Below are 27,139 nucleotides of genomic sequence, written 5' to 3' on the forward strand. Positions count from 1 at the left end.
CACAATGTCCACCCCTCATATGGGCACAAGCCGAGGCGAATACCCGAAATAAATACCCAGGACAAGAACCAATATTGAACAACAACCGTGAACCCGAGGGCACAAAAACCACCCCCCTCCACCATCTGGGTTACTTTCTTCGATCAGATTTTATCCTCACAAATCAGAAATAAAATCGTCCCACTTACATGAATCAGTCGTTGCAAGAGTGTGTTGTTTCCCTCAGAAATAAAGACAGCCACTCACTCGCGGTGGTTTAAAAGATGTCCATCTGCAGCTTTTTATTTTCTCTCCGAGGGCTGACGAGGACCCCACAATGCTGGGCTGATGGAGCTGAGACAGTCTCGGAGGAGGGAGGGGAGAGTGGAGGGTGGGGGGTAATGGATATAAAGGGAAGCAGCTGATCACACACTGGCTGACAGTCCCAGTCAACGCTCGCTTTTATTAACCTCCGATCAGGCGGGTCGCAGTGCACTCGATTGCCTTTCTCCCGAAGCAATTGGACTTTAGATGGAGAACGGGCGATACTTGGGGACTTGCTGAGGTCCTTGTCTCTCCCCCCCCCCCCCCCTCCACACTGCAGCCGGGGCTGGGTATTGCGACTGAAGGATGAACTGGAGAGCGGCTTCCCCACAGCGCCAGATCCCAGGAAGCAGCAAATCCGCTGCTGACTCGTCTCATTTACTTGATCATCGAGGCTCGCTTTCCACTGTAGCACCACCGGCCGGAAACTGCTGGGATCTTTCGTCAACAATATTCCCAGACAATACATAGCCCCAGCAATTCTGGGTGCCAACAGGCACCATGAATTGGCATTCACCCGTCAGGTAACAATTGCCCCAGAATTTGCAGGGCTGTTGTTTTTTTGCGCCCTGATCTGACCTCTGAACTTGGCCTCAACTTCAGGGTTTTCTGTGCAACTTCTGATTAAGTGTATGATCCCAAAGTTGCTGGTCTCTCCATTCACCTGCTGGGCCTTGTTCACCTCCTCCCCTCCCCATTTAACCAAGCTACATCAGCAATATGTGGAGAAAGGTAAACTCCTGGCCACAGAGATGACCAGATCTGCCAGTGCAGCTTTGTTTAAGCTCAGGGACTAACGAAGGCCATTGCCTCTCAGTTGATGGCAGATTCTGAGCCATTGGCCTGGAAGTCTGCATGGCAAACAGTGGTGAATGTTGTGCAGTGGGGCCCTGAGGAAAGCCCAACCCGCACACATGCATGGTATTTACCCAGAACGTTGAAACTTCTGATGGGTACAATTGCGCTATCAAGAAATAATCCAACACTGACCTTAGCAATGGAGACTTGAGCTTGATGCTCAAGTCAGTGATTAACAGAAGGAGCTGTTAATGAATGCCAAAAAAAAACACCTTGCTCACCTACCTAACACCCCTCTCCATCATGCTTACCGTCCTCCGAACATCCCTGACAATATTCACACCTCCCACATCCTGGACACTGCTCATTCCCCCACACTCAAACTCCTTTAAAACAATGTTCACAGCCCTGCACCACCGATAGTGCTCACACCCAACTCCTTTTCTGGCATTGCCCATCTCCCCTGCATCTTTGACACTGCTCACTCTCTGCATCCCTGATAATGCTCACCGCTCCGTAACCCTCATTATGTTCACTTCTCCCTCACCACCACATGGTATGGCTCACTCCCGTTATACCTGACAATGTTCATACCGACACCTTCGACAATGCCTACCATGCCCTCATCGTCCCCTCACTATAATGCCACTCCCTGCACCTACAACACTGCACACTCCACCTGTGCCCCCGAGAATGCTCACTGCCCCTCCACCCCTGCAAAGCTACCCCCTCCCCACAGTGCTCAACCATCAGGACCCTGACAATGCTCACACACCCGCACCGCCAATACTGCTCACCCTTACCCCCACCCCCATAACACAGACACTTCACGTCCTCCATCCCAAGATTTCTCACCACACCAGGATACTCCCAGTACTGCTCAACCCCTTTCCCACATTCCCAACAAAGTTCACCCCTTTGTATCAGCAACAATCCTCACACCCTCAAAACTGCTCACCCCCTCACACCTCAGAAATTCTCACCCCCCCTCCTGACGATGCTCACCCCTCTCCCAACAATGTTCAACACCCCCCCCACCTCACCCACCCTCTCAAAAATGCCCTCCACCCCACCCCGCAGTCCCAACAATGCTCACCCTCCATTACTCTCATCCCCGCCCCCCAACAATGTTCATTCTACTCCCCCCCTCCCCCATTACAAACCCATAACAGCAATTAAAAGTCTTAAACATTAGAAATAGGCAAAGAAATGTTAAAACTTAAAAACGAAGCCATGAGATTACAAGGAAGCTGACCTGAAGGGAAGCTACCAGAGCAAGTGGCATCCGGAAATCCCAGCTACAAAAGCAGAAAAGGGTAAGAGGCCATGTTTAATCATGGTCAGCCACAACTACTAACTGCATTGCCGCTGCCTGGAAGATCTGGGTCATTTATCTGAGCACACATTGGTGAAAATGCTCCCTGATAATAGCTGAGCAATATCAATGAGAATCTAGAACCTCCTGAACATAAAGTCCAATTATCCATCTGCCTTAATTCAGTTTAAGAATCGAGAAAGAAGGAAAGCGATAGATGGAAATAGGATGAGTCAGATACAGAAAGAGAAATAAAGCAAAGACAAAGAAAGTGTGATTAAAAGTGAGACAAAAACAGAAAGAAAAAGCAAAAACAAAGTGTGAAAAAGTTAAAATTTAACATTAGAAACACCCTTACCACCTGTTGGATAGAGACTCCATAGTTTCATTTGTAAAGTTCTGCAAGATGGGAGTTTCATTGCCCAGGCCAGGAATCGCGTCACTAACAGAGTCCTCACAACATAAAATATCAGCTGAAATGTCTGCATTGAGATATATTCGAATTGAAACTACAAACCCAGCCGTTTCTTAATACTCATGGGAAGGTTGGTGGTGAGTTTACATTTTTCAAGATTAATGGCACAGCAATGTAAATCGTCCAGCAACATTTTTTTTCTTACTTTGCTCTCGGGATGTGAGCATCGCTGGCTAGGCCAACATTCATTGCTCATCCCCAGTTGCCCTTCTGCAGGTGAAGCTGAGCTGCTGTCTTGAACCATTTCAGTCTGTGTGGTCGAGGTACACAGTGCTGTTAGAGGAGGAGTTTCAGAACAGTGAAGGAACAGTGATATTGTTCCAGTCAGGATAGTATGGCTGGTAACCTGGAGGTGGTGATGTTGCCATACGCCTGCTACCCTTGTGTGGTGAATGTATTATGCCAATAATCCACCATTGTATTTGTATCTGTGCTGTGTTGCCCTTGTATTTGTATCTGTGCTATGTTGTTGCCCTTGTGGGCTTCTCCTATGGGCCATTGTATGGCATTATCCATAGGGGAACATGTTGGGGCATGTATGGGCTCCGCCCATGGCTCCTCCCCTTGAAGGGAGGTATAAAGAGCAGTCGACCTGTAGGCAGTTCTCAGTATTGGTTCAGTCGCAGGCAGGCACTGTTCTAAATTGATTAAAGCCACGGTTTACTTCTACTCTTGTCTCGAGTGAATTGATGGTCGCATCAATTTAATCAACTTAAACGCAACTATGGAATCGGCCTTCAAACTAGACCGACTGGAACTTGATCCGCAGGCCGTGGAGGTTAAATAAATTTTTTCGCACTGGCTCTGCTGCTTCAAGGCCTATCTCGCAGCCTTCTCCACGCCTTCCGTCACCGATGAACAGAAGCTGAGCCTCCTCCACGCACGGGTGAGCCATCGAATCTCTGTTCAACTCGACGAGGCCTCCTCCTATGCAGATGCCCTAGCGATGCTCAAAGTCCTCTATGTACAGCCCGGGAATGAGGTCTATGCGCGACACATCCTCAACACTCGCCGCCAGCGTCCCGGGGAATCGCTAGAAGACTACCTACGCGACCTCAAAGTCCTTGCACGCAGCTGCAACTACCACGCCATTACGGCCACTCAACATATGGAACTCGCTGTCCGAGGCATCTGCGTGGCAGGAGTCCGGTCCAACTACTTGCGACAGCGCCTACTCGAAAAGGGGGCCCTGGACCTGTGTCAGATGGTAAAGTTAGCTTCCTCCCTGGAAGCAGCGTTCCAGAGCCTTAACGCGTTCCCGGTTGACCACGCGACCCCCTCGTGGACCCCCGAGCAAAGACTACCCCAGGCCTGTGCCGCGCAGCCGCCCGCCCATCATGGGGGGCTACCCTGATATATTTGCCGCCAGTCCCAACACCCCCGCCAGCACTGCCCGGCCCGTAACACGAACTGCAGCAGCTGCGGGAGAAAAGGACATTTCGCCAAAGTTTGCCTGGCCAGGTCCAAGAACTCTAACTCACAGGCCCGCAGATGCCACAGTGTAGCAGCGTGTCTGCCGACTCCGCACCCTGCAGACGCACCATCAGCCTCGTGCTATCCGTGGGGGGCAGCCATCTTCCAGCCCTCACAGCATGTGCGACTCATGGGGGCCACCATCTTGGCCATCCTACCCCACGCGGCCGGCCACGTGCGATCCATGGGGGCTGCCATCTTGGACGCCACCTTCCTCACCGCCCGGCATGCTCGACCAACGGGTGTTGCCATTGTGGCCGCCATCTGCTACGCCGCTCGACGCGTACGATCAACAAGGGCAGCCATCGCGGAGCCGCCCCAGCACCTCCGACCATGCCGGCTATCCGCAACTCAGCGCGGTCACCCTGGACCAGTCACGACCCAAGCACCTCCGGAGTTCTATGATGACCGTCTGGGTAAACGGGCACAAGACGCCTTGCCATTTTGACTCCGGGAGCACAGAGAGCTTCATTCACCCGGACATGGTAAGATGCTGCTCGCTCACAATTTTCCCGGCGCTCCAAACCATCTCCCTCACCTCTGGGTCGCACTCGGTGCAAATCCAAGGGTGCACTACCGCAACCTTAGCAATACAGGGTGCTGAGTACGCCAATTTTAAATTATATGTGCTCCCAGACCTCTGCGTTCCTCTCCTATTGGGACTAAATTTCCAATGCAACCTCAGGAGCCGAACCCTGAAGTTGAAAAATGAAATGAAATGAAAATCGCTTATTTTCACGAGTAGGCTTCAATGAAGTTACTGTGAAAAGCCCCTAGTCGCCACATTCTGGCGCCTGTCCGGGGAGGCTGGTATGGGAATCGAACCGTGCTGCTGGCCTGCTTGGTCTGCTTTAAAAGCCAGCGATTTAGCCTGGTGAGCTAAACCAGCCCCTAGTTCGGGGGGCCCCTACCCCCACTCACCATATGCAGCCTCGCGACCCTAAAAGTCAACCCTCCGCCACTATTCGCAAACCTCACCGCTGACTGCAAACCAGTCGCCACCAGAAGCAGGCGGTATAGCATACCGGACAGGACTTTTATCAGGTCCGAGGTCCAGCGACTCTTGCGGGAGGAGATCATCGAGGCCAGCAATAGCCCCTGGAGAGCTCAGGTGGTGGTTGTCAAGGCCGGAGAAAAGAACCGGATGGTTGTAGATTACAGCCAAACCATAAACCGGTACACACAACTCGATGTGTACCCCATACCCCGGATTCCAGACATTTTAAACCAGATCGCACACTACCGGTTGTTCTCCACGGTGGATCTGAAGTCTGCATACCACCAGTTCCCAATCCGCCCGAAGGACCGCCACTACACGGCTTTTGAGGCAGACGGCCGCCTCTTCCACTTCCTCCGGGTCCCCTTTGGCATCACAAACAGGGTTTCAGTGTTCCAAAGAACAATGGACTGAATGGTGGACCAGTATGGGCTATTGACTTGGACAATGTCACCATCTGCGGCCATGATCAGCAGGACCACGATGCCAACCTCCACAGATTTCTCCAAACCGCCCAAACCCTAATCCTCACGTACAACAAGGAGAAATGCGTTTTCTGCACAACCAGACTAGCCATCCTCGGCTACGTCGTGGAAAACGGGGTTCTAGGACCTGACCCTGACCGTATGCACCCCCTCCTGAAACTCCCACTGCCCCAAGGCCCTGAAGAGGTGCCTCGGGTTCTTTTCATATTATGCCCAGTGGGCCCCCAACTATGCGGACAAAGCCTGCCCACTAATCAAGGCCACCATCTTCCCACTGGCAACTGAGGCCCGCCAGGCCTTCAGCTGCATCAAGGCGGACATCGCCAAAACTGCGATGCACGCGGTGGACGAGTCGGTCCCCTTCCAGGTGGAGAGCGACACATCAGAGGTCGCTCTCGCCGCTACCCTCAATCAAGCAGGCAGCCTGGTAGCGTTTTGTCACGCACCCTCACCGACTCCGAAATTCAGCAATCCTCAGTCGAGAAGGAGGCCCAAGCCATCGTGGAAGCCGTATGGCACTGGAGGCACTATCTCGCAGGAAGGAGGTTTACCCTCGTCACCAACCAACGATCGGTAGCCTTCATGTTCGACAATACGCAGCAGAGCAAAATCAAGAACGATAAGATCTTGAGGTGGAGGATCGAACTCTCCACCTATAATTACGATATAGTATACAGTAGTCCCCCGTTATACCGCGCTCCGCAATACCGCGGTTCGCGATATACGGCGGGGGGGCTTATGGACCCCAACTTACTTGACTCATTTTAAACTCTTTTTGAAACAGCACCTTTTTTAGCCGCAATGATTAGCCGCGATGATTAGACCGATTAGCAGCGATGATTACCCACGGTGATTAGACCGATTAGCAGCGATGATTACTCGCGATGATTACTGTAGAACGATTAGCCGCGATGAGTAGCCGCGACCGATTAGCCCGATTACCCAGCCATAAAAGGGATACCTTTTCCAGTGCAGGTATCTTCGAGTTCAGTTACTGTCGTTCAAAATGTTTAAGCGCAAGTCTTACACAGTGAAGCAAAAGATACATTTGATAGACCGGCTTCGAAACGGGGAAACAAAGGCAAAATTATCCAGAGAGACTGGTGTACCAGAGTCAACCCTCCGTGGGTGGGTGAAAGATGAGCCCAATTTAAGAACATATGTTGGGACAGTTTCTCAGAGTGAAAGGCTTACCAGGAAAAAGGCAAGGAACGCTAGTGACATTAACTTGGAGAAGGCTGTGTTCATCTGGTTTGTCCAGGAACAGTCTGGTGGCACCCCCCTATCTGGACCTATCATCAGGACTCAGGCTGAGAAGCTCCATCACCAGCTCCACCCAGAGGACAGCAATTTTGTAGCCAGCAAGGGTTGGCTCCATCGGTTCCAGAAAAGACATGGGATAGGTGCAGTTACCATCAGTGGTGAACAGAAATCCGCCGACTCAGGAGCAGCAGCAGCCTTTCCCGACATCCTCATGAACTACATGGTGCAAGAGGAGCTGACCCCAGAGCAACTCTACAATGCAGATGAGTCAGGGCTCGACTGGAAGATGCTGCCTGACAAGACCCTAGCTGTCAAGGATGATGCCCACAAGACTCTGGGGTACAAGCAAGCCAAGAACAGGCTCACCAACTTTTCGTTAGAGAGGAGAAGGCTGAGAGGTGACTTAATAGAGACATATAAGATAGTCAGAGGGTTAGATAGGGTGGACAGTGAGAGTCTTTTTCCTCGGATGGTGATGACCAACACGAGGGGACATAGCTTTAAATTGAGGGGTGAGAGATATAGGACAGATGTCAGAGGCAGTTTCTTTACTCAGAGAGTAGTAGGGGTGTGGAACGCCCTGCCTGCAATAGTAGTAGACTCGCCAACTTTAAGGGCATTTAAGTGGTCACTGGATAGACATATGGATGAAAATGGAATAGTGTAGGTCAGATAGGCTTCAGATGGTTTCACAGGTCGGCGCAACATCGAGGGCCGAAGGGCCCGTACTGCGCTGTAGTGTTCTATGTTCTATGTTCTAACTTGTTTGTCAGCAATGCCACGGGAACACACAAGCTGAAGCCATTGATTGTGGGCAAATTCAAGTCTCCTAGATGCTTTCACCACATCAACATGGAGAACCTACCCATTACCTACCGGAACTCTGGCAAAGCCTGGATGACTGCTACCCTATTTGAGGAGTGGTTCTTCAAGTTCTTTGTACCCAGTGTCAGGGACCACCTTAGTGCCTGCAACTTACCGCAGAAGGTCACACTCCTACTGGACAACTGCTCAGCCCACCCTCAGGGAGATGTTCTCAAGACCAGGGATGGGCAGATCCAAGTGCTCTATCTCCCAAAGAACACCACCAGCAAGATCCAGCCATGTGATGCTGGCATCATTCAGACCTTCAAGTCTGTGTACAAAAATGAACTGATCCTGGAAATGATAGACTCTCCTCTCACTGTCCCAGATTACCTGAAAGCCATCACCATCAAGGATGCCTGTTATCTGGCAGGGAAGGCCTGGGGAGCTGTGACGGAGAAGACCATCGCCAACTGCTGGAACAAGGCCCTAGGAGCAGCACTCCCACGACCCCAACATTACCCGGATGAAGAGGACTTCGTAGGCTTTACTGAAGCAGAGACCAGGGCAGCTGAGGAGAGGCTAGAGGACCACCTGGATGAGAACCTAACACTCCAGGATTGGGTGAACAGGTGGTCAGCAGCAGAGGACGACATGGCACCCGCAGAAACATTCACAGAGGAGGAGATCATCGACCAGGTCACCCAAGAGGAAGAAGAAGAAGAACCCCAGCCCACAGTGGCAAAGAGCCACTCGGATGCCATCACGCACCTGAAGTGGCTCATAGCATACACAGAGCAACAGGACTTCGACCCGATATACATCCTACACCTGAAGAACCTCCAGAGGCAAGCACAAGTCAAGATGAGGAAGGGGATGTGCCAGAAGAAACTCACAGACTTTTTAAAATGATTTTTAAAAATATGCTTGTAAGTACAATTTTAAGTATATTATTGTATGTATATATTATTGTATATATTTTAATAAATTTAAAACTTGATTTAAGACTTGAACGAACTTTGATGTTTTTTATTTAAAATGCCCTTCCATTCAGCAATGTTCAGCACAGTCAGCGATGTTTCCTCTCGTTCATTCATTTGGAAATCCGCCATCGTGGATATCCGCGGCTCGGTTACAACGCGGGTGGCTGTCTTGGACCCGATCACCCGCGGTATAACGGGGGACTACTGTATCGTCCTGGGAAGCTCAACGAGCCCCCAGATGCCCTGTCCCACGGCACATGCGCCAGCGCGCAAGATGACCGACTACGGGCTATCCACGATGACATCTGCCACCCGGGGGTCACCCGGCTTATCCACTATATCAAGGCCCGCAACCTGCCGTACTCCACCAAGGAGGTCAGAGCCATGACCAGGGACTGCCAGATCTGTGCAGAGTGTAAACAGCACTTCTATCGACCAGATAAGGCCCACCTGGGAAAGGCTTCCCGGCCCTTTGAGCGCCTCAGTATCGATTTCAAAGGGCCCCTCCCCTCCAATAATTGCAATACATATTTCCCCAATATTATTTATGAGTTCTCCCGCATCCCCTTTGCAATCCCCTGCCACGACATGACCACGTCCACCGTCATTAAAGCCCTACATAGTGTATTCACCCTGTTTGGTTTCCCCAATTATGTCCACAATGACTGGGGCTCGTCGTTCATGAGCGACGAACTGCGTCAGTACCTGCTCAGTAAGGGCATCGCCTCGAGCAGGACTACCAGTTATAACCCCCGGGGAAATGGGCAGGTGGAGAGGAAGAACGCGACGGTCTGGAAGACCGTCCTACTGACCCTGCGGTCCAGGAATCCCCCAGTTTCCCATTGGCAGGAGGTCCTCCCCGAAGCGCTCCACTCTATTAGGTCCCTACTTTGCACGGCCACAAACGAGACCCCTCATGACCGCCTATTTGTTTTCGCTAGAAGATCCACCTCAGGGGCCTCGCTTCCGTCCTGGCTGAAGACACCAGGGCCAGTCCTACTCCGAAAGCAGGTCAGGAGCCATAAGTCCGATCCTCTGGTAGAGAGGGTCCAGCTCCTACACTCCAACCCCCAGTACGCTTATATCGAACACCCCGATGGCCGACAGGATACGGTCTCCCTCCGGGACCTGGCGCCCGCCGGTTCCACCACCACTGCCCCTCCACCATATCCCATCCAACCTACCATGACCAGCGCCCCCGCCCCTATATGGCTCCCGCGCTCCCTCCCGCCCGTTATCCCCCCTTCACCAATCCACAGGAATGAAGCTCCAGAAGAGACACTCCCAGAGTTCAAGTCTGTACCCGCACCGGCGCCCTCACTACCAATGCCAGCACGAACGTGTTCTACACCCGGGCCAACAACAACGCCAGAGCTTCGGCGATCACAGCGCACAATCCATGCGCTGGACCGGCTGAACTTATGAACCCGTCACCCCCGCTGGACTTCAATTTTTTAACAGGGGGTGAATGTGGTGAATGTATTATGCCAATTTGTATTTGTATCTGTGCTGTTGCCCTTGTATTTGTATCTGTGCTATGCTGTTGCCCTTGTGGGCTTCTCCTATGGGCCATTGTATGGCATTATCCATAGGGAAACATGTTGGGGCATGTATGGGCTCCGCCCATGGCTCCTCCCCTTGGAGGGAGATATAAAGAGCAGTCGACCTGTAGGCGGTTCTCCGTATTGGATCAGTCGCAGGCAGGCACTGTTCTAAGTTGATTAAAGCCACGGTTTACTTCTACTCTTGTCTCGAGTGAATTGATGGTCGCATCACCTTGTCGTAGGTAGTAGAGTTGGCAGGTGTGTACGGCGCTGTCAAAGGAGCCTTGGTGAGTTGTTGCAAGTGTATCCTGTAGATGGCACACACTGCTGCCACTGTGCATCGGTGATGAACGCAGTGAATGTTTAAGGTGCTAGATGGGATGCTGAACGAATGAGGGCTTTGTCCTGGATGGTGTCAAGTTTCTTGAGTGTTGTTAAAGCTGCACTCATCCAAACAATTGAGTATTCCATCAGACTTCTGACTTGTGCCCTGTAGATGTTGGACAGGCTTTGGGGAGTGAGGAGGTGAGTTACTCTCCACAGAATTTCCAGCCTCTGACCCGCTCCTGTAGCCATAGTTTTATATGCCTGGACCTGGATCTGATCTTATCAGCATTTTTACTTTGTTACTTAGCACAAGGATGGTGTAAATTTTAGCATTGTTTGTATTTTCTTTGTTGAGGTCAGATGCAGCACAACAGTTTTTGTTCGTGAATGCTTTGTGTTCATCCAGGTTAGCGATGTCAATGCTGGGTATTTTGAATCTGAGGCAAACTGTGTTAACTACAAATGTACACTCATCAGACAGGGAAGTGATCAGTGACAGCCCAACTCCTTCTACACTAATAGCAGGACGTATCTTCCACATCAGAAAGGCACTAATGTGATCCACTTCCCACAGTCTTCACCTACCCACCATGTGTGAGATGGCCCATTTAGCACCAATTAGTTCTGAATCAAGGGTCGTATTGTGTTATGTGTCAACACTCACAAAGAGTTGTGCTCTCTGATTGTTCAGAGAAACCTTAAAATCAGCACAGGCTTTCAGAAGAGTCATATGGCCTCATTAATTCTATTTTCTCTCTCCACAGATGCTGGCAGACCTGCGATTGTCCAGCATTTTCTGTTTTTGTTTCAGATTCCAGCATCCATAGTATTTTGCTTTTATTTTGTTATGTCAGTCTGGGCTGGATTCAAACCCAGATTGCCCAATATATGAGGCAGTTTTGAGGTGCAGGCCAGTACCCCTGAGAAGCTGCATGATCCAAATTATTTTGCACCCTTAAATCTTTCATCCCATTGGTCTGAGTTGGGTCCAAATCCATGTTTCCAAGGTGAAGAGCTGATGAGGTAGCACAGTACTATCCAATCTGCCCATGCACTGTTTCGAATGGAACATCAGCCTATTTAAAGTTCTAAAGAAACCATAGAATTTAAGTGCAGAAGGAGGACATTCAGCCCATTGAGTCAGCACTGGCCCTACTTACGCCACACGCCTCCACCCTATCCCCCTTTATCTCCGTAACCTCACCTAACCTTTTTTGCCTAAGAGCAATTTAGAATGGCCAATCCATCTAACCTGCACATCTTTGAATTGTGGGAGGAAACCGGAGCACCCAGAGGAAACCCACGCACACACGGGGAGAACGTGTAGACTCCACACAGACAGTGACCCAAGCCGGGAATCGAACCTGGGACCCTGGAGCTGTGAAGCAACTGTGCTAGCCACTATGCTAACATGAGTCAGATTGCCTCAAAACATTGGGCACGAATAGTCGGGTGTTTCTCAGAGCCTGCAGCCCCGAGAATGACCCTGCTATAAAATGAGACATTTTTTGCAGGGGTACTCACTTCCTAAACTGATGAGCACAGCTCAACTGTTCAATACAGGAAGAGGCAAGCACTGTACCCACCTCCAGACACTCTCTACCGCCCCCTCCCCAAGACCCAACTTACCAATTCAGGAGTTGTCCTGTTCCCTGTCACCCGAGAACATTAGCACTGTAAGCCTGACACTGTGGCAGTGGTCCTGCTAGTCTGGCAGTATCACCTACGCACCCTGCCACTGCCAGGGTGGCATTGCCAGGGTGTCCAAGTGGTGATGCCAGGCTGACAGTGCCTGGCTGGCATCAGGGTACCACCTTGCCCAGAACCCAGTGGCCTCCAATCACGTTTGTGTGGACTAGTGCTAAACGGGACCACACAAGGTATCTCAGGTGTGTGCATTCGATGTTGGGCCTTGGGATACTCTGGCGTAAACATATTTAAGTGAATCTAACTGTTGCAACTGTTTGCAACTAATATGCAAATCTGGATCCTGCCCGGTGAGGGGGAGATCCAGATTGCGAGTTCTCATTAGATCGAAGTTGTACAAGACATTGGTAAGACCACACATGAAATACTGTGTTCACAGTTCTGATCACCCTATCATAGGAAGGATATTGTTCAACTAGAAAGAGTGCAGAAGAGATTTACGAGGATGCTACCAGGACCTGATGGTCTGAGCGATAAGGAGAGGCTCGATAGGCTGGGACTTTTTTCCCTGGAGAGTAGTAGGCTGAGGGGTGATCTTGTAGAGGTCAATAAAATAATGAGGAGCATAGATAAGGTAGATAGTCAACATTTTTTCCCAAGGTAGAAGAGTCTAGAACTGGAAGGGATAGGTTTAAGGTGAGAGGGGAGAGATATAAAAGAGACCCGAGGGGAAATTTCTTTACACAGGGAGTGGTGAGCATTTGGAACGAGCTGCCAGAGGCAGTGGTAGAGGCGGGTCCAATTTTTTCTTTAGAAAGCAGTTAGACAGTTACATGGGCAGGGTGGGTATAGAGGGCTATGGGCCAAATGCGGAGAAGTGGGACTAGCTTAGTGATAGAAACTGGGTGTGTTGGACAAGCCGAAGGGCCTGTTTCCATGCTGTAAACATCAATGACTCTATGACTAACAGTTAACGGCCTCGTCACGTCACCGTTCGGGGCCGTTTGATCGCACCCATTAAATTTGTTTCTCTCCACAGATGCTGCCAGACCTGCAGAGTTTTTTCCCAGCACTTTCTGTTTTTATTTTAGATCTCCAACACCCACAGAATTTTGCTTTAACTATAATATATTGATTTCTATCTACAACAACATTTAGTGTTGCCTTGCGGTTTTCAAATATTTCCTCATTCAATCGCATTTCAGATAACATTCGCTGAATATTATCCACTGATTTCTCTGTCTATGCTGTATTAGTACTTTGTCACTTGTGAGTTGGCGCTGGGTTTGTGTGTTCAATTCTAAGAAAACACTTCACACTGAATTAAATGGCGTGAAGTGTAAGATAGCTGTATTAGTAATGTTTACAGCAGACTGCTGAGAGTTGCCAAGGCTTTTGTCCCAGTGAAGCATAACGGTCTTTCAGGGAAAACCAGATAGGTTGTCATTCAGTAATCAAAGGAAATCATAAAGATCTGTTCACAAGGTCGTGGGTTCCAGTCCCACTCGAGAGATTTGAGCTCATCATCTTTTTTTTCCAGAGGAGATATTAGACCAATGCCTCGTCTGCCCTCTGAGGTGAACCAAAAAGTTCCTACAGCATGAGTCAAAGAGGAGCAGGAGAGTTTCCATGGTGTCCTGGCCAATAAATATCCCTCATTAAAAAAGATTAGAGTGGCACAGTGGTTAGTACTGTAGCCTCCCAGCGCAAGGAATGCGGGTTTAATTCCCACCTTGGGTGACTGTGTGGGGTTTGCATGATCTCCCCGTGTCTGCGGTGGTTTCATCCAGTTCTCCAGTTACCTCCCACAGTCCAAAGATGTGCACGTTAGGTGATTTAGCCATGATAAAATTACCTCTTTGTGTCCAGGGACGTGCTGGTTAGATGGGGATAGGGCGGGGGAGTAGGGTGTTCTTTCAGAGAGTTGATGCAGACTCGATGGGCTGAATGGCCTCCTTCTACACTGTGAGGGTTCAATGGTTCTATGATCACAATACCACGTGTGGCAGCTTGCTGTACACAAATTGGCTGGTATATTTCCTACATTACAATCATGATTACAGTTTAAAAGTACTTCATTGGCTATAAAGCACTGGGATGTTCCAAGGTAGCGAAAGATCCTGTAGAAATGCTAGTTTTCTGTCCAGGATCAGTGGAAACCCCACAGGGAACTACTGCTTATGCTATTTCCACAAGTTTCCAATGATCTTATAGTGTGCAGATCAGGAAAACACAATGAAGTTTTAATAAACAATGTTAATATTAATAGTTTGACAATAAACAATGATTAATAGTTACCCACTCACGGTCTGATAACCAGTTACCAGCCTCTCTCTGTCTAATAACCAGCTATCTCCTCACTATTGTGATGAATTCATACTGACCACAGAGTCAGATAAAATAAAAAACTTTTGTAAGAGTCAAGAGTTGAAACTGGCGCACCGTATCTAACACAAGTAAAGTAAAATCAATGTAACACAAGTAAACATTCAGAATCCATAATACACATTGAAAAGGACACATATCTCAGTCTTAGACCATTTAAATTGCCTCAGACTCTCAAAGTAATATGACAGTCATAAATTAGAAGGATCTTGATTTGACAAACAAAGATCCCTTTGAATTAAGCACATGCAGCCGAAAGAAAGAAGCCCATAAGGGATAACAGAATAGAACCACTTTTCAAGTATTTCTGTTCGGCCACATATTAAAACTTTTTGACACTCAATCCGCTATTAAAAGAAATATTGGATTGGATTTGTTTATTGTCACGTGTACCGAGGTACAGTGAAAAGTATTTTTCTGCAAGCAGCTCAACAGATCATTCAGTACATCGAAGAAAAGGGAATTAAACAAAATTCAAGAAAATACGTGAGAATACATAATAGGGCAACACAAGATATAATGTAACTATATAAGCATTGGCATCGGTTGAAGCATACAGGGTATAGTGTTAATGAGGTCAGTCAATAAGAGGGTCATTTAGGAGTCTGGTGAGAGTGGGGAAGAAGCTGTTTTTGAGTCTATTCGTGCGTGTTCTCAAACTTCTGAATCTCCTGCCCGATGGAAGAAGTTGGAAAAGTAAGTAAGCCGGGTGGGAGGGATCCTTGATTATGCTGATCAATCATCTTCTAAGACCGATTGACATTCAGATCAAATAAAACTAAACATAACCGGTTAACTTTGAAATAACTAATATAGATTGCTTACTATAGAGATAAGGAACATTAGGTTATTATAGAGAAGGGAAGGAAAACAAATTTCTGTTCCCTGCCTGTTTTGTCAAACAAGTCTTTCAAGACTTTTGTGAGTATGTTTTTCTTACTCTGTTAACCATTTTGAAGTAGAGATTCTTACAGATATCCATGTCTAAGTACATTTTTCTCTTCATAATGATAAACTGTTGGCAGACTTTGTAGACTCTGTAACTCTGTTTTATATTTTAAAATGTTTGTAATAAAACCCCACTAAAACTATGACCTGTGGATGCGTTACATTGACTACGTTTAAAATTCCGAAATGTTTGTTAGGATATCCTAAGCAGTAAGGATCCACGCTGAAAAAATAACAATTTAGTTTGAGTGACTTTCTGGGGAAATCCCCACCAGAACGTAACTGAAAGCTGTTTAGCAGTTGTTGGAACCAACAATTCTACAGACACGTGCTTGTAGGATTAGAATAGCGGTTTTAATATACTCACAACAGAGCCAGTCTGTTAGCCATTGAACTTTCGGTGAACTGGCCGTCTGACCATGTGGCACTGATCTTTATACAGCAGCTCAAGGGGGAGGAGTCCTGGACGGAGCCAAGGGAGAAGCCCAGTACAATTCCCGAGCATTCCCAGAGCTACTCCCCCTGGTGGTCAGGTAGTGCAACTGCACTTACAATATAGACACATGTATATACAGATTATATTCCGGTGTGAATCACATTCATCCCCTGTGAAAAAAATCGAGTCTAGCGGGGGTGGTGGCTCACAGAGTTAGTCTGTCTGGTGGATGAATTGTTCTTTTCGATCTGCGGAGCACCGGGGTTGCAGCCTCTTGCGGTGGCTGGGTGGGTGTTGAGAGCTGGGGTATGATGGCAGACTCCGGGGCGGGTCTCGTCCGAACTTTATACACCTCTGGCTCGACCGGAGACTGGGGGTGCTGGGGGCAGGCTGGTTCTGGCGCGTGGAACTGGTGGGGTGAGCTTGTGGAATCGGGGGCGCGAGGGGGCGGCAGCATAGGGAACGGGGTATGGGGTTCCTCAGCGGGGGTAGGGGGGGGCTGGATCCAGCGGGTGCCAGGTCCCGAAGGGATACTGTGTCCTGGCGACCGTCAGGGAACTCCACAAATGCGTACTGGGGGTTGGAATGGAGGAGGCGCACCTTTTCAACAAGGGAGTCAGTTTTGTGCCCCCTGACGTGCTTCCTCAGGAGGACCGGGCCTGGTGTCCTCAGCCACGCCAGAAGTGAGACTCCCGTGGTAGTGCCCCTAGAGAAAATGAAGAGTCACTCGTGAGGGGTTTGATTTGTAGCTGTACAGAGGAGGGATCTGATTGCATGGAGCGCATCTGGGAGGACTTCTTACCATTGGGAGACTTGGAGTTTTCTAGACCGGAGGGTCAGTAGGACGGTCTTCCAGACCGTCGCGTTCTCCCTCTCCACCTGTCCGTTCCCCCTGGGGTTGTAGCTGGTAGTCCTGCTCAAGGCGATGCCCTTGTCGAGCAGGTACTGACGCAGCTCGTCGCTCATAAAGGACGAACCCCGGTCGCTGTGCACATAGCTGGGGAAACCGAACAGGGTGAAGACACTATGCAGGGCCCTAATGATTGTGTGGGAGGTCATATCAGGGCATGGAATTGCAAAAGGGAATCGGGAGAACTCGTCAATGATGTTGAGGAAATAAACGTTCTTGTTAGTGGAGGGGAGTGGCCCTTTGAAATCGATCGCAAGGCGTTCAACGGGCCTAGAAGCCTTGACCAGGTGGGCCCTGTCTGGTCTATAGACGTGCGGTTTGCACTCTGCACAGATCGGGCAGTCCCTGGTGACCGCTTTTACCTCCTCGTTGGAGAAAGGCAGGTTTCGGGCTCTGATGTAGTGGGCGAGCCGGGTGACCCCTGGATGGCAGAGGTCAACGTGGATGGCTTTCAGACGGCTGATCTGCGCGCTGGCGCATGTCCCGCGGGATAGGGCATCCGAGGGCTCGTTGAGCTTCCCCGGTCGATATTTAATATTGTAACTATAGGTGGAGAGTTCGATCCTCCACCGAAGGATTTTATCATTTTTTATTTTGCCCCTTTGCGAGTTGTCAAACATAAAGGCAACCGATCGTTGGTCGGTGATGAGGGTAAACCTGCGAGGTAGTGCCTCCAGTGACGAACAGCCTCCACAATGGCTTATGCTTCCTTCTTGACTGAGGGGTGTCGGAGTTCTGAAGCGGTTAGGGTACGGGAGAAAAATGCAACGGGCCTCCCTGCCTGATTTAAAGTGGCTGCTAGAGCTACCTCTGAGGCGTCGTTCTCAATCTGAAAGGGAGTGATCTGAAAGGGAGTGGATTCATCCACTGCCCACATGGCTGCTTTAGCGATGTCCTCCTTGATGCAGCTGAAGGCCTGGCGCGCCTCAGCTGACAGGGGAAATCGTGTGGCCTTAAAGAGTGGGCGGGCTTTGTCTGCATATTGAGGGACCCACTGGGCGTAGTATGAGAAGAACCCCAAGCACCGTTTGAGGGCCATGGGGCAATGAGGGAGGGGGAGTTCTAAGAGGGGGCGCATGCGGTCCGGGTCTGGGCCCAGGACTCCGTTCTCCACGACGTAGCTGAGGATGGCCAGTCTGTTGTGCGGAAAACGCATTTCTCCTTGTTATAAGTGAGATTTAATTTCTGTGACGTTTGGAGAATACGGTGGAGGTTGGCGTCGTGGTCCTGCTGGTCATAGCCGCAGATGGTAACATTGTCCAGATACGGAAACGTGGCCCGCAGCACGTACTGGTCTACCATTCGGTCCATTGCTCGTTGGAACACCGAAACCCCGTTAGTGATGCCGAAAGGGACCCGGAGGAAATGGAAGAGGCGGCCATCGGCCTCGAATGCCATGTAGTGGCGGTCCTCCGGGCGGATTGGGAGCTGGTGGTATGCAGACTTCAGATCCACCGTGGAAAATAGCCGATATTGGGCGATCTGATTAACCATGTCTGCAATTCTGGGGAGGGGATACGCGTCTAGGAGCGTAAAGCGATTTATGGTCTGGCTATAGTCGACGACCATGCAAAACTTTTCCCCGGTCTTGACGACCACCACCTGAGCTCTCCAGGGACTATTACTGGCCTCTATGATCCCCTCACTGAGCAGCCTTCGGACCTCCGATCGGAAAAAGACCCTATCCTGTAGGCTGTATCGCCTGCTGTGAGTAGCTACTGGTTTGCAATCTGGAGTGAGATTGGTGAAGAGAGGAGGGGGGGGGGGGGGGGGAGATGCGCAGTGTGGTTAGGCTGCAGATAGTGAGTGGGGGCAGGGGCCTGCCGAAGCTGAGGGTGAGGCTCTTGAGGTTGCACTGGAATCCAGGCCTAATAAGACTGGCGCGCAAAAGGTCGGGCAGGACATAAAGTTTAAATGTCGAATAACTAGCGCCTCGAATTGTGATCGTAGCAACGGTGCATCCTTGGATTTGGACTGAGTGGGAGCCCGAAGCGAGGGCGATAGTTTGGCTCACCGGAAAAATAGAAAGCGAACAGCGTCTTACCAGCTCTGGATGTATAAAGCTCTTGGTGCTCCCGAAGTCAAAGAGGCATGGCGTGCTGTACCCGTTGATCTGGACCTCCGCCATCGAACTTTGTAGGTGCTTGGGGCGGGATTGATCCAGGGTGACTGCGCTGAGTTGCGGGTAGTCGGCGGCTCGATCAGCTGTGCTGGAGTGGCCCCGTGATGACTGCCCTCTGAGTTCGTAGTCATCGAGGTGAGTTTCAGAGTTTGAACGGGATGGATCCCAAGATGGCCGCCCCCATGAGTCGCACATGGCCAGCCGCATGGAGGAGGATTGCCAAGATGGCTGCCCCCATGAGTCGCACATGTACGGCCGCATGGAGGAGGATTGCCAAGATGGCCACCCCCATGAGTCGCACATGTCGGGTGGGGGCGGAGTCGGCATACAGGCTGCAGCATTTCGGGGCCTGCAGGCCTGTGAATTCAGGGAACGAGTGCTTTGAGCCGTGGGAGGGTTAGAGGCTGGGGCGGAACAAGTGCTTTGAGCCATGGGAGAGTTAGAGGCTGGGGCTTTCTTCGCCAGACACACTCTGGCATAGTGTCCTTTTCGCCCGCAGCTGCTGCAGGTCACGTTACGGGCCGGGCAGTGCTGCTGCGGGTGCTGGCTTTGGCCACAGAAATGGCAGGCTGGAGCAGCCGAGTAGCTGGCTGGGGCAGCAGAGTGACTGGCTGGGGCAGCAGAGTAACTGGCTTTGGCAGCGCGGTAGCTGGGGGCCGTGCGGCACAGGCTTGAATAGAATAGAATAGAACAGTACAGCACAGAACAGGCCCTTCGGCCCTCAATGTTGTGCCGAACAAAATGATCACCCTACTCAAACCCACATATCCACCCTATACCCGTAACCCAACACCCCCCCCCCCCCCCCCAACCTTTACTTTTTAGGACACTACGGGCAATTTAGCATAGCCAATCCACCTAACCCGTACATCTTTGGACCGTGGGAGGAAACCGGAGCACCCGGAGGAAACCCACGCACACACGGGAAGACAGTGACCCAGCCGGGAATCGAACCTGGGACCCTGGAGCTGTGAAGCATTTATGCTAACCACCATGCTTTGGGGGGACAGTTGGTCGGGGGTCCACAATGAGGTCGCGGGGTCTGCGGGAAACGTTTCACTGTCAGTTAACCAGTTTCCCTCTCACAGCCTGTTAATCAGTTACTCCCCTCACAGTTGGTTAACCAGTTACCGTTTCACAGTCTGTTAACCAGTTACCCTCCTCACTGTCAGTTAACCGGTTACCCCTCATTGTCTGTTAATGCTTTTCCTTTGTGGCATTGCTAGAACATTTTTCATTTGAGGTGCAACATCTTAAATTTAGTAAAAAGCCGAGAAGGAATTTGGTGAAAGAAATAGAAGCAGTGATTAGCAGTGATAGTCATTTGAAATTCTTTTAAGTATTTTTGCACCAAAGGTCAAACAGAAATGACAGACACAAAGGGGGAAAAAAACACAGTTGTCCTCTGGAAAATGTCAGCGCCCAGATAGGTGACAAGAGCTGAAGAAGAAAATGAGTGATCCAACAGTCGGACTCCAATTTTAATTTTGCAACTCAATAAATTTTGAATGAGTCAAAAAGACAGTACCCGACCACCCTCCCCAGCTGAAAGTTTGGGTGCGAGCCCACCTCAGTGTGGCAGAGGAACGCCAAGCTGATTCTACTGCTGTAATTAACTGAGTGTGAGACTTCCATCCCCATCTGGGAGGAAACCTCATCTCCGAGATCTGCCCATCAATCAAATGGGGGAGAGAAAGTGGATGGGAAGTACTGTAGGTGGAGCCCCTATTGGGCACAGGGTGTCTGAACAGGAGGAATAACCTCCCCCCAACCCGCTGTCAGTGTTCACATGGCCATCATCCCCCACCACTGCTGCTGGTAAAACATCAGCAATGGTGGGAGAAGAGACTTCAGTGGCTGTTAAGGGTCACTTAAGGGCCGCATTTGCTCTAAGAGTAAGCAGGCTGCTCACCTCTGGGATGGCCACTGACAAAGGAAACATGGATACTTGCAAAGACAAGGGAAATATGGTCAATACAGGATTCAGGCAAACTCAGAGTTTGAATGTATATTTGCTGATAGAGAACCAGACAGTATCGAAACCACAAGCCGATTTGCATTCTAATGACCCATTTCCCCAGGACAAATGACTGGTACTCAGGTATCAGATACAATTCCAGACACATCGACGCCACTCCCTCCACCCAGTAAGCCCAAACAGCCAAGGTCAATGACCGCTCAGGACACGCCCAGGTATCCGCCCCTTTATTGGCTCAAATCTAAGGCAGTGATCGAAGCCTGCCGAATTATTGGCTGCAAAGCGAAGGACCGACCAAAAGAGCGTGAAACCCCAAATGATAAAGAGAGACACTGCCATGTGTTTGATCTTTTTGGCCCTGGCGCACGGCACTCTTCGGCACGGCCTATACCTGAAGCCAACTGCAGCGCCACGACCAGAAGCAAGTTCAGGATCAACGATCGGTACCAGACGGATGAGCCCAGCAGAACCAAGGTTACTTCTCTAGACCCAGCCACTCCAGATCCGAACAAAGGCCTTGTTCCTCTGCCAAAGCCAGGTGCTTGAAAGTTAAGTACACATTGTTGTAGTGTTAGGTGTAGTTTAGCTTGTAGTGTTTTTATGTTGCATGTGTGAGTTAATCTTGTGTGTAAATAAACCATTATTGAACTTGAACTAACTGACTGGTTATTGGGTCTTTGATCAATATCCGGTTGAACCTTGTGGTGGTATCATCTGATACCTGGCCACTCTGAAAAGCAATGTTACTCGATATGAAGAAGGGCAACATTATTGGTGCCTCCTGTGCAGAATTGGCAACAGTTATTAGTGACACTAGTGGGAGAGTATTCCACTCATCAAAATCGGCAACACCACCTCCAATACCAATAGAATCTCAGTCTCTAATAGAACGACAGAGACCCAATTTAAAATATTGCATTGTCCGCACGCTACATCAAATTTAAGACACAGGCTAGACCCCGATATATCCTCACTATGCCAAAAATGCAAACTAGTAAGAGGAGACTATCCACATTGTGTCTGGTCCTGTGTCAAAATTAAATCCCACTGGTTGGGCGTACTTAAAGAACTTGAGAAGATTTTTGATATGACCATGGCCTTAGAGTTTGATCCTTTGTTCCTGGTTTGGGGGCTTACAGATGAAAAAGTAATTCATGCCAATGAGAAGAGACTGTACACTATCCTAACATTGGCAGCATGGGATAATGTCTTGTTTCTGGATTAGCAATAAGCTAACTTCAGAAGTGCCATAAAATTATTATGGATTGCATCCAAATGGAATTTCTAACCTGCATATTCTGATTCAAATCGGATGCATTCCAAAAAGTATGGGGCCTCTATCTCATATACTCAGGTTCCATAGCATCTGACTTAATCCTACAAGGTTTTCCATAGGTTATGTAGTTCTGCCTGTAATATACCAGACATGCGCATGTGCAGCAGTTTGCTATGTTTTCATGGCTTTATCCTGTGCCCCCCAACCACCCACCTTGTCGTTTCTACTTTTTGCATATGTGAAAGCGCCAGGTTTACTGAACCAACTGTTTTTCTCCTGATATTGATAATGCTGTAATGTACCAGTTTTGAGGGTGTGTTGTATTGTTTGCAAGAATGGAAAAAAACTCTAATAAAAATATATTTAATAAAAGAAAATTAAAAAAAAAAGAATTCCAGCTCTCAACTCAACACAGAAAAGCATAAAAGAAAGATCCGAATACCCCAGGTGATTCAATTGGGAGCAGACTCGCCAGAAATAAAGTAAAGTAAAGTCGCCATAGTCCCAGATGATCATAGGCTACTTTCCGCTTTGAGGGGGAGAGCTGACTGGTGGTGGTGTAACCTGCGGATCGCCAGACCTCAGGCGAAGGACAAGGTTGAAAGGCAAACATCCAGATCAGATAAAGTGATATTTGTGCATATGTCTGTAGATTTCCTGAAAATAGAAATACCTTAGAATAATAGATCTGGCAACAGTAACTACATAATAGCAAGATCACTCATTTAAATGAGAAAATTCAGCCACGGAACGGTGAATGAATGAGAAAAGGAAGCAGGGAAAATAAAGAGATGATGCAATTTTCTGAGTAAAACAGAGAGAGAGAACAATGGATAAAATGGAAGATGGCAAGAGGGAAACAGAAAACATTAAAATAAAATGTTACTGGACATTTGCCATGAGAGACAAATTAGTTGATAATATATTTCAGCATTCACTATTAGTACCGATTGGCTGAAATCTGTTCGTCAAAATCCTTATTTTATGTACCTTATTTTATGCAACCTCATGTGCGAGGGTTTAAAAATTTAAAAAAATAAATAAATCCTTATGTACTATTTTGTGTTCCTGGGTTAACTGGACTTTGCACAGCAAACACTATGGGTGGGATTTTTCAGCCCATCCTACTGGTGGGATGTTCCAGTCCCACCAAGGTGACACCCACAGTGGGTTCCCGGTAGTCGGCAGACAAGCCACGCGGAAAGCGTACACTTCGGCAGGGCCGGAACATCCGCTGGTAGCCAATGGTGAACTGCCTCCAGAAAACACGCCTTGTCGGGGGGCGGGGGGGGGGGGGGGGGGGGGGGGGGGGGGGGGTGGAAAATCCCATCCAATGAGAAAGAAGGACTTGCATTCATTTGGATCATTTCAGAACTTCAGGACTTCCCAAAGTGCTTTCCAACCAGTCAAGTACTTCTGAAGTATATGTCATATTATCCACTCCTGTATATAATGAAGTGCAGACAGGCAGTGATTGACACACAGGTTTACCAGTAAGCACACAGCACACTGCAGCCAATCACCAGGCAGGACACTACCACTATAAAGCCAGAGGACACTAGGTTTCCCGCTCTCTCTGGACCCAGCCACCGAGACAGTCAGAGTCCACGAGCTAGCCAGTGCAAACATCATGCGGTAGCTAGTAACTCTGGTCAGGCTACTACTAGGTATCCAGTCAGTTCAGTATAGTGTCAACCCACAGCTGATCATGTATATTAGTTATAAAGTTGAACAAAATCGTGTTTGATCTTCTCCAGTGTTATAGGTCTGTCTCTCGCCACACTGCATCAAGTGCAGTACACATCGAACCAACCTGCCTAACACATCAGTATAGTCAATATAGGAAAGGCAACAATAAATTTGTGCAAACCACAAACAGCCTTTGACTAGATAATCTGTTATTGCGATGTTTTTAAAAAAATTTAGAGTATCCAATTATTTTTTTCCAATTAAGGGGCAATTTAGCGTGGCCAATCCACCTATCCTGCACATCTTTTGGGTTGTGGGGGTGAAACCCACGCAGACACGGGGAGAATATGCAAACTCCACACGGACAGTGACCCAGGACCGGGATTCGAACCCGGGTCCTCAGCGCCGTAGGCAGCAATGCTAACCACTGTGCCACCGTGCTGCCCCCTGTTACTGCGATGTTGACAGAAGGATACATATTGGCCAGGACACCAGGGTGTTGGTGAAGCCCTATGCATTTTTTAAAATGCACCATGGAATATTACATCCACCTAAGAGGGTCAATGGGACCTCGGTTTAAACTCCTTCCAAAGGATGGCACCTCCAACAGTTGGCTCAAATTTTAAGCTCAGGCACTTGAACCCACAGTCTTCTGAGTCAGAATCAAAAATGCTGCCAACTCAGATCTGGGGGGGGGGGTTTAGTGATGGTGAGTGGGAAGCTGGAGGGGTTGGCGGTGTTTTTAAAAAAATTTAGAGTTCCCAATACATTTTTTTCCAATTAAGCGTGGCCAATCCACCTACCCTGCGGATCTTTGGGTTATGGGGGCGAAACCCACGCAAACACGGGGAGAATGTGCAAACTCCACATGGACAGTGACCCAGAGCCAGGATCGAACCTGGGACCCCGGCGCCGTGAGGCAGCAATGCTAATCACTGCGTCACCATCCTGCCCAATTCCTGGTGGTTTTGGTAAATGCTAATTTTATTAATAGATTTAGAGTACCCAATTCAACTTTTCCAATTAAAGGGCAATTTAGCATGGCCAATCCACCTAACCTGCACATCCTTGGGTTGTGGGGGCGAAATCCACGCAAACACGGGGAGAACGTGCAAACTCCACACGGACAGTGACCCAGAGCCGGGATCGAACCTGGGACCTCGGCGCCGTGAGGCAGCAGGGCTAACCCACTGCACCACCATGCTGCTTGGTAAACATTTATTCCCCAAATTGAGATCATGTAGATTTCATGTTGGGAAAGATTCCAGGCTTGGACTCACACTGGTTGTTCATGGGGGTGGATTTTAATACGATTATAGATCCGAGCTTGGAGGTCGAGCTCGATGTTGGTGAAAGTATCGGCAGTAGCGAAGGAGCTGAGGGGGTTTATGTAGTACATGAGGGAGTGGATCCGTGGATGTTTGGGAGGCCGAGGGTGAAGGAATTTTCGTACTTCTCCCACTTGCACCTGTGTACTCCGGATTAACTTTGTTGTGTTGGAACAGGCGTTGCCTCAGAGTATTCGGCGATCCTGGTCTCCAACAATGTGCCGCATTGGGTGGATTTGCAAATGGACCGGGGTAGGGGTTAGGGGCAGTGCCCGCAGTGGAGTCTGGATGTGAGGCTGTTGGTAGATGATGGGGTCTGCGAGCGGCTGAGGGACGCTGTTCAGAGATACATGGAGTTAAATGACACGGGGGGAGGTCATGGTCGCCATGCTGTGGGGAGCACTCAAGGCAGTGGTTGGGGGGGGAGTTCATCTCAATTCAGGCGCACAGGGAGTAAGCGGAGAGGGCAGAGATGGTACGGCTGGTAGATGAGATCCTGAGGGTGGATAGGAGGTATTCAGAGTCCCCAGAGCCAGGACTGTTGAAGCAGAGGCCCCAGATGGAGTTTGGGCTAGTGTCCAAGAGAAGGCGGTGGGGCAGTTACGGAGGCCAGAGGGACAGTGTATGAGTACAGGGAGAAGACGAGCAGGATGCTGGCCCACCTGTTCGGGAAGCAAGAAGCGGTGTGGTAGATTGGCAGAGTAACGGACGATAAGGGCAGGGTGGTGTTGGACCTGGAGTGGGCGAATGGTGTGATTGAGGTGTTTTACATTCGGATATATGAGTCGGAGCCCCTGACCAGGCTGGGAGGGAATGCGGCAGTGTTTGGACGGGCTGGAGTTTCCCACGGTAGAGGAGAAGCTGGTTCAAGGATTAGGGGCCCCTATTGGGTTGGGGGAGCTGATGTACAGTATGGGAGCAGAATAAGGGAGGGAAGGCCCGGGTCCAGATGGGTTCCCAGTGGACTTGTATAAAAGGTTTAGGGGGGAACCTGGGGCCACTGCTGGTGAAGGTGTATAATGTGACATGGGAGAGGGGGAACACCACCCTACACTGTCACAGGCTTCCATCTTTGGGTTGTGGAGGTGAGACCCACATAGACGCGGGGAGAATGTGCAAATTCCACACAGACAGTGTGTGAGGTTTAAACCTCATTCAGTTTAAAGCAGTCCATAGGGCACATATGATGGTAGCAAGGCTGAATAGGTTTTTTGAGGGGTTGAGGATAGGTGTGGGTGGTGCGCGGGGAGGCCCACGAGTCACAGCCACATGTTTTGGGCATGTCCAAGGCTGAAGGGGTTCTGGCAGAGGTTCGTGCTGCCCCCTACCCCTATTGTGGGAGCAGGGGAGAATGAGTGATGGTTGTTTATAATGTTGTTTGGTTGTTCTTCTGCTTTTGTTTGTCTATATGAAAATGTCTTGAATAAAATATTTTGAAAAAACTGACTGAGGGAAAAGACTGCCAGCAACAGAGTCAGACGGATACACCCACAGCCTGAGTTACCTTGTCCCATTAATACTGAACATCATTAGTAGGAATACACAGTTTTCCCTAGGTTCAGCCAGGATTATCCACTCAAGATCCATTGTCATCCGGGACAACCTTTTTGACCAAACCATTAGCCCATCGCAAAATCTAATTACCTATTTATC

General features: G+C 49.4%; 1 protein-coding gene across 5 annotated transcripts in view; it reads right to left on the bottom strand.

The window, feature by feature from the left end:
- LOC119971480 (uncharacterized protein KIAA0895-like) overlaps positions 1-27,139 on the bottom strand; it is a 144,079-nt gene that overhangs the window by 69,763 nt on the left and 47,177 nt on the right. The window contains exon 1 of one of the 5 annotated variants that reach the window (XM_038807062.1): positions 189-674. The exons of 3 other annotated variants lie outside the window; for them this stretch is intronic. The gene's annotated coding sequence lies outside the window, so the exon portion shown is untranslated. Of the gene's footprint in view, positions 1-188; positions 675-27,139 lie in introns of those variants that run through there. One more of the 5 variants, XM_038807063.1, reaches the window with a different exon arrangement.

This window comes from Scyliorhinus canicula, chromosome 9 (genome assembly GCF_902713615.1).
Source record: "Scyliorhinus canicula chromosome 9, sScyCan1.1, whole genome shotgun sequence".
Taxonomy (NCBI): domain Eukaryota; kingdom Metazoa; phylum Chordata; class Chondrichthyes; order Carcharhiniformes; family Scyliorhinidae; genus Scyliorhinus; species Scyliorhinus canicula.